Source organism: Xenopus tropicalis, chromosome 6, assembly GCF_000004195.4.
Source record: "Xenopus tropicalis strain Nigerian chromosome 6, UCB_Xtro_10.0, whole genome shotgun sequence".
NCBI classification, from domain to species: domain Eukaryota; kingdom Metazoa; phylum Chordata; class Amphibia; order Anura; family Pipidae; genus Xenopus; species Xenopus tropicalis.
In genome coordinates this window covers 32766124-32774683 of record NC_030682.2, presented here as the reverse complement: position 1 = coordinate 32774683, position 8560 = coordinate 32766124, and the positions used below count along the sequence as shown (strand labels likewise).

General features: G+C 42.2%; 1 long non-coding RNA gene across 1 annotated transcript; it reads left to right on the top strand.

Annotated features, from left to right (window-relative positions):
- Positions 1 to 2485: 2485 nt before the first annotated feature.
- On the top strand, positions 2486 to 8066 carry LOC116411600. The gene is made up of 3 exons (XR_004223237.1): positions 2486 to 3604; positions 4862 to 4866; positions 7390 to 8066. It is a non-coding gene; the product is annotated as an uncharacterized LOC116411600 (long non-coding RNA).
- The last annotated feature ends 494 nt before the right edge of the window (positions 8067 to 8560 follow it).

Below are 8560 nucleotides of genomic sequence, written 5' to 3'. Positions count from 1 at the left end.
AAAAGTCGCAAAGTACCGATCATTACGAAAAAAACGCATTCGGGCGCTTTTCGTACCTTCGTGGATTAGTAAATGTGCCCCTAAGAATGTAGTGAAAAATACAAAAGAGGAACTAGGGATGTTGTAATAAATGTAATAGTAATATAATGTAATGTAATAGTAATATAAGGTAAGTTTTATTTCCTATTTGTAGGGATTTTTACATTTAATTTGTACATTACCTTCGATTTTTAGTAGCAGTACGGCTATGGAACCTGTTATCCAAAAAGCCAGTACAAACATATGTTTCTTTTAATGTACCTGCTCTCTGGAATCCCATGTCTCACTTTATCAGACTGTCAGCTTGCCCCTGGGCTTTAACACATTCCATGAATCACACCTGAACATGGAAGCTTGCCAGACTCTTCAGTCATTAGCCCTGTAGGTTGTGTCACTGCTTATCATTCCCCTATCTGATTATCAGGTCTCTGGCAACTTCTCTATAGGAAGCAATAGCACTGATGTTGTCTGTCACCTTGACATTTACATTGCTTGTATATTTATGTAGGACAATCACCAGTGATCATCTAATATAAGCAGCTGTAAAGAGAAGCAGAGGAGGGAATCCCAAAGGGCAAGGATATATTTTTGGGTAGAACAGTGCTGTCCAGCTTATCACAAGTAGTCAGCCAATCTGTTTTCATAAAACATGTTCAAGGGCCGGATTAAACTAAAATGATGATGTTATACAGTGAAGTCTATGAAGCTTTTGCAAAGACTGGCAGCTGTAAAAACCCTTTGGAAGGCCACACCTGGCCCATGGGCCTCCATTTGGACAGCCCTGATGTAGAAGAACAGAAAGGTTTAACCAGAATGGTCCTTTGTTATGGGGATCCCAACTGCTATTCTGCTTTACTAACTACAATACTACTTATGGTGTAATTCAAACTTTAGGGGTGCCTCGGCTGCTTTCATCATGCCACAAAAAGTCCATGGTAGATAGGATCAGTGGCTTAACAGCCCACAATTTTGACCCAAACTTTACAGGGCTGAGGAGAAGGTATATGCACAACCCCCTTAAACAGAAAGTTTCTCCTTGCCACAAATATACCAGACATATTTCTAGTGCCTTTGTTCCTTTGGTCACCCCCTGCCCAATATGTGGAAAAAAACACTAGAATGATAGATAAGCTGCAGAAATAATGATACCCTGACAACACAAGCGCAGAAACCTCAGTTCTGATGCAATTGCCCAGCAGGGCTCCATATACCAACACTGTATGCAGAACATTTAGAGTTAAATGTGACCCTGTGGTTTTTGGCCTCCCAAACCTTAGCTATAAATGTATATTCCTTGTTGCCACATCAGAACGTCTCCTTCCACCCAGTGCAGATGGAATAGTGCTTAGCCGAGCCTGTCCCGCCTCCCACTAAATGTCTCTGCATTCCTTTTAAGATACAGCCTGGAAGGCTAAAGATCAGTATTAACTCCATCCGGCAAGGCTGTAGTTTTATTGGAGTGCAGAGATAGCTGATGGGCTGTGCCACTGTGTACAGTGTGAAACTAAAAACTTCAGGTTGTTGTATATTTTAAGGGTTAATTATGCGATTTCAGTGTTCGGAGCTGTGAGCAAGCAGTTAGCAGCTTTTATTTTACTCATTGTAAGCAAAGGGAAAGGACACACATCTTGCCACAATAACAGGAGCCTTTAAGATGCTTCATCCTTAGTTACTTATATGATATATAAATTCAGTCTGCGTTACATAAAAGATGGGCCCCTGGCAATGCAGAAAGGCTTGGGTTCAACTGCACCTACTGCAATTCAGCAACAACTGGAGGGCCATACGGCTTTTCCTTTATGGCAAATATCTAATTGTTGCATGGTATCTATTGCCCTTGGTGATTTGATCTCAGCATACTCCGAGGCTAAGAGCCCAGGGCTAATGCAGCCTCTGCCCTGCCCAGATTACTAACTATTATAAAGAATTAGTAGCCTTGAGATTATATAATAAAAGGTGCAACATTTGTTACAGGTCTAGTTACCTATGGCAATCAGTCATCAGGTAGCATTACTGGTCACCTGTCTAAAAGCTATCTAAGAATTCAAATTGGACTGATTTACCAGGACACCGGGAAAACTCCTGGGGGGGGCATTCTGCTCCATTGTTTCTATCGTGCCTATATCTTGGTCATTCCTCCTTTCTGTGTCAGAACAAGGAGGCATAATGGAGAGAAGTCCAGATGACATTGCCCCTTGCCACACTGATATTAACTAGTTACTGCTGTTCAGCAGTAGATCTAGATGCCTTTAGACCAACTTGACAAAACTGATAATATTCTTAAAACTGTTCTTCTTCGGGGTAGTAGATAAATGAAAATATCTCTAAAATAAGGGATTGGCGGAGCAGGGATGGAACAATGGCAGTTCAACTTGGACAACAATCAGTAAGTAAGGAGCAGCCACGTCCTCTGTGCTTGGAGATTTGTTGCAATGGGAGAGACGTGTTGGAGCAGGTCTGTGTCTGGGCCGGAATGTGTGTGTGTGACAGTGGGGAGAAATATGAATATAGCTGGAGGGGGCAGCCTCATTCCCCAGCTGCACAGCCATACCACCCCCCTCTGCATCCCACATGGAATGAGAATAGGCTGGAGGGGCTCCACTCGCACACACCCATTACTGGGACACAATAGTTTCCCATTTCCCTGTCATGATTACTGGGTTCTCATCGGCACGGGAAGGTCCAACAGTTCTGGGGATCCTCACTGCGCCCAGCTTCCTTCTCTATTATTTACAGACAGAGCTCTGCCCTGTGAATCCATTAAACTCTGCTCCTTCCCCTCTCTGCAAAAGCTGCTCTGGAAAATCTCATCACGCAGCTGCTTTTATAGGATGGGGGTTGTTATATGATTTCAACAGGCAGCAATGTGTTTGGGAGAATGGAAAGAATTAAAGCTGAGGGAGAAAAGCAATCCTGAATATTGCATGTGTATGTGTGTGTTCTTATGTATGTGTGTGTGGCTGGTTTTGTTGGTGTGTGGAGAATGTGGACAGGTAACTGGCAGCAGGTAGGACCTAGATGACTCCATCATGGAGCCCACCAGCACCACCTCGGTGCCACCACAAGGCACAGCAGGGGAGCCACAGGGATGGGGAGAGCCACTTTGGGAGGAGGGAGACAGCTTTTTTAACTGATGTGTCCACGTCCTCAGAAGAATGGAACTAATTTAACAACAGCGCCTCGTCACCACTTCCCCTGCGCTGCCAGCAACAAGCTGAGGAGATGGGGAGAACATGACCTCCAGCCAGGGGAGCGGGGGGGCGGGGCTGCGGCCAGCTGCGCTCTGCCATTGGCTGAGAGGCTCCCTATGACTCGCTACCGAGGGAACCTCCTGCCGAATAAATGGGACTGGCCGGACAATGATGTGATTAGAGTTGCGGGCGGCAGGTTCTGCTGAAAGTCTGGAATAGCCCGTCAAGAACCGCATGAAAGTACAGCACAAGCCCTAAGCACCGGCTCTCACTCACAAGGAGTCTGCATGACTAGCCGCTAGCCATGCTCAGCTTTGTGGATATGCGGACTGTGCTGCTGCTGGCAGTCACACTATACCTAGCAACATGCCAATGTAAGTGCCCTTTATTTGCAACCTGCACTTGGGCGGGGAGGGGCAGTTTCACAAGGGGATAGACTGTAACCCAAATAATGACACTCTAAAACGTGTGCTACTATAAAGCATGGGGATTTCAGCTTTGCAACTTGTGTTGAGATACAACTTCCAGTTGTTGGGAGTTATAGTTCAGTATTAGCTTACATGCTGCGATGTAGTGATATTGCCTGCGTATCAAGATTGTGAAATACTCCGTGAGTGTTGTGTGACTTTATAAATCTAATATTCAGTATAAGGTGTATGTGAACCCTGTGCCGTGGGTAGGTGTGTTCCCTGTATGGGCAGTAGGGTGCCAGCTCAGGGCACGGTGAGTGGCTGCAGGAACGTTATTTATGTTATTCCTCCGGGATGCACAGAACAAAAGTTTTTGGTACTTGGCTCATCTTGAAGTCAGGGCGTTGGACTTGCATTGTCTCTGCCTAATGCTGCACAGCGGGCGCCCTCTAGTGTCTCTTTTCGGACACAGCACTGGAAGGTTGCGCTGATGCTCTGTGTTCCTTATATGGATGCTTAGCGCCCACTGGTGGCCATTTTACATTATAACATCCAGTTTTCCTTTTCAGTTTGTCATTAGGAACATTTTAGTCACTTTTTGACTTTCACATGTTGTGATGGGAATTAAAGTAGTTTAACTTTACTCACAGGCAGCACGATTCTGCCAAGCTGCTATGTGTTACTACTCCAGTTTTGTACCGTTCCCATACAAGTATTTATTCCTTCTATTTGCTGGCAGATGTTTCATCGAAGCTCACTGCATTAATATATATGCCATTTCTATGGGTTTGTATAGTGCAGACAGAAGCAATAAACAGTTAGGAGTGCAATAGTTTCATAAACAATTGGAGTTTGCAGTAACACACAGAGGCCAAACAACTATTAGCATTGATCTGCATAGTAATGCTTACCTAATAAAAGCACATTTCTGATTGGCCATTACACTGCTCACCATTCCCAATTTCTTTCATGCTGTTGATCCAAGCATCCAGCGTCCTTTAAAGAATGCTGGGAGTTGTAGTGCAGCAGCACAGTGAAAGCCAGGACAGGCCCTGATCACTAGAATATAACCTGTCTGATTATAGCAAAATAATATTTAATACTTTAAGCTGTATAGAATTATCATGGCATGATTACATTTATATTATGATATAGAGATCAAATATTCATTTTTTTTCCTTTTTTTGTTTCTTCATATTCTTGTGCCTTCTTCCTCTCCAGCTGAGGTCAGTATATTTGCATTCTTTTTTACCCCCCTTGCCTTGCCCCCTCTCCTGCAGTTGCGTTTGTTTATTTAGTGTAACTGAATGACCATGTTATTGTAAGGACTTGTCCTGTTAACATGCTCCATGCGGCATGAGCCCACCCAGACTTCCTGAGTGGGCTGGCTTTCCACGTGGGGCTTCCCTCATAAAGGGGTCAACATGGCAAAGTCACATATTCCTGATGGGAAATCTGGAAACCAAGTTCTGTTCAGCACAGAGTGGACCATACTTTGAGAAAATAAGGGAAATGCGGATTATTTTAAGCTTCAGCAATTTACGGATAAACTCATGGCTGGATAAATCCCAATTGGCTGCAATGGATTTTATTCTTGAAATTGAGGACACTTATATATATGTGTGTTTCATTCAACTGAATGGGTTTCCAGATTGCTTACTTTGGAATAATGAGATGGACACGCTTGGAAAAATCTGCTTGCAAACCCCAGAGACATTAAGCAATAGATGCAATGACATGCTTGTGTAATGTAATGGGAACCATGTGTCAGTATAGGGCAATGTCTGTGGAGTTTAGTTTAGAGTTAGAGGGTAAGCGCTTCTTGTGTTTATTGTCTGTACTAAAGTGTGCATGCTAAAATCTATCTGTGTTAATGTGTACTAATAGACTCTCTAAGGTGGTGGGGTGGTGATGGTAGTAATAAGCAGAAGAGTAATATAATAATCAGATCAGTAATAATCACAAGAGTAATATAGATTATGCAGCCCTCTAGATGTTGCTGAGTTGTAGTTCAGCAAGACCTGGAGGGCTGGGAATCAATAATACTGAGGAGGGAGGTTAGCTTTCTATGCAAAGGAATGTTAGTTTCTCTGTAAGTGTAGTTATAGTACCATGCAGTGCTGAGCAAGAGTAGCAAGGATAGGAATGCAGCTATCTGAGAATGGCACCTAGTTTGCCTTGGAGTCAGGGGCAGCTCATATACTAGGAGACTAGAGCTGCTTTACGGCTGCATGATTAGCTCCAGGCTTCCCTGAACTCCCTTATTAATATAGAAGCTGTTACAGAGGTTATTATTCCAGCCTGAGGGGCAGCCCCCTGCCTCTTCTGGTGGAATGTATGGACAGTAGTGAGAAAAATCATGTCTTCTATAAATGTAATTGAAAATATAGGGCAAATTTATATTATAGGATGGACAGCACGTGGCCCTACATATATTGCTGAACTAGACCTTCCAGCACCATCTGCAGCCTTTATCTGTTAGAGGAATTTTGGGGTTGTAGTTCTGCAACATCTGGAGAGCCCAAGTTTGCCAATGACCCTTATTATATTGTACTAGCTACCAACTAACATTGCCCTTCATCATGGAGTTCTAATTCTACACCAAATGGAGGGCCACTTGATCATCACAGTAAGAAACTCTAAGAATTAGTAAATCTACCATAGAGTATCTCCAGATCTATTTGTCTTGGAGCTTTGAGGACCTGTTGTTCGTAATGCTGATGAAAGCCAACTCTTACAGAGCCAAGCTAAGAGAGAGACAACTCTAAATAAGTTGAGCTAAGAGAAATCCAGCTCTTGAAAAAGAGATGTGATAAGAGACAACTCTATAAGCTGTTCTTAGAGAGAGTTAACTCTAGATAAGACAAGTGAAAAGAGAGCCAGTCTAGATATGATTTGCTCTGAGAGCCAACTAACATAGCAACATAGTAAGTTAGGTTGAAAAAAGACACACGTCCATCAAGTTCATCCTTAATGCCTATATATAACCTGCCTAACTGCTAGTTGATCTTATAAATAAGATATACTAAGAGAAAGCTAAGACTAGGTATGCTGAGCTGCAACATATATAATATTAGATAAGCTGAGCTACAGGAATAGCATTTGACTGTAGGTGAAATACTGGGAGTTGTGATTCAGCAATAGCTGGAAGGCCCCAGGTTAAATATCTTTAATGTATATACTAAAAACTGGTAAACAATACAAAATGTCCTTTGCTTTTTTATCAGCATTTTCCCTCAAGGGGTCCCCTAAAATGAACCCCATTTGCTAAAGTTATTTCCATTATCAAGGCCAGACACCAGTCACCAGTTTATACATTTCCAGAGGGGGAGCCTTGGCAACCGTTGTAAACTGCAACTCCCAGAATCAACAGCTAGCTGTAATACAGCAGGTTGACTTATATAGAAGGCCTTTAATTCAGTTCCTGGAGACATTGTTATTGGGTTTAGCACAGAGTTATTGCATTACTCTTCTGCTCTAATGCTTGGTATCTAATGTATCTAATGCATTCAACATAATGTCTGACAAGAAAGCACCCCAATGTGTAACTTGGATAAGGGAAAACCAGTTAATGAACTACAGATCCCAGCATCCCTCTACAGCCAAAAGTTGTCTGGAGATTCTGGGATTTACACAGTTCGGCAACAGGCAGAGGGCGTGGGCTAGAAGTGCCTGGCTTGGCTGTTATTGTAATGTCTGCATTCTTCATGTGATGTATGAACAGCTAGTAAGTCTGTTACTTCCCACAGGGGCCCAGAGGAGACAAAGGCCCACAGGGAGAGAGGGTAAGCAATGCTGCTCTTTTATCCTCACTGCTAGAGCCATAGGAAAACTGTCAGCAAACACCAGTCAGATTCTATATAAGGATAATTACATTTATTGTATAATTTATGATTATTTTATTTCTTTTTTTATGTTTAAATTATTTAATAAATAAAAGAAAGTAATTGCCAAAACATAGTGCCTTTTACACAGAATAGTTCATCTTGATTTGTTCTAATAAGCCTGCTATCAGTTGTTTAATAAATATTTATTGTTTTTTTTTTGTAAAAGTGTAATTTATAATTGAGAATTTTGAAATAAAATTAAGATTTTCTCACCAATGGTCTATGTGATTTGTTGACCAAATCAGTCAACGGAGACTTTGTTTTACTCACACAATCATTTTTCTGATCCTAGAAGGGTCAATATTTATTGGGACCGTTTAAGATATATATTCCTACAAGCTTACTGGATATGGATGGAGCAAGAATTTGTTTGGTGCACACAACTTGCCTCTTGCCCACTGAAGCATTTGTGTAGCCGCCCGTGGCATTAAACATGACACAAATGGCTTGTTATACTGAATCACAATCCCCAACAAAAGTACTTAAAGCTCCATATTAAGTGTCTTGGGATGTCACCACTTAGGTGGGAGTAAGAAGAGCAAGGGGGCTGGGTGCATCTAGTTGCAGGGAAACAAGCTCAGGTCTATATCCACCACCCCTGGTCCTCGGAAAAATTGTCTTGCTTGAAACCGGTCCATGGTGCAAAATAGGTTGGAGACCACTGGGTTACAGGATTAGAGAGATGTTTTATTATTTATTTATTTTTTAAAGAAGGAAAACCACATTTATTTAACATTAGAGATCCTGGTAGTAAGACTTGAAAGATCAGTTGTAATAAGGGTTAACATTCTATACATCACTGCTATCCAACTTCTGTGATACCGGGGGTCTGATTTTTACCGGGGACCAATGTAATGGAGGGCCAATAATGGAAGCCATTTTGACCACTCCCTTTTTAAACCACTCCACATGCCCAAATTAATGGTGGTAGCACACCAAAAAACAAACAGTGCTCACTGCAGGGATATCCCCCATCACTCATGCGATGACATGCTGCATTGTGGGTAAATACACAATGGATTGGGATGATATT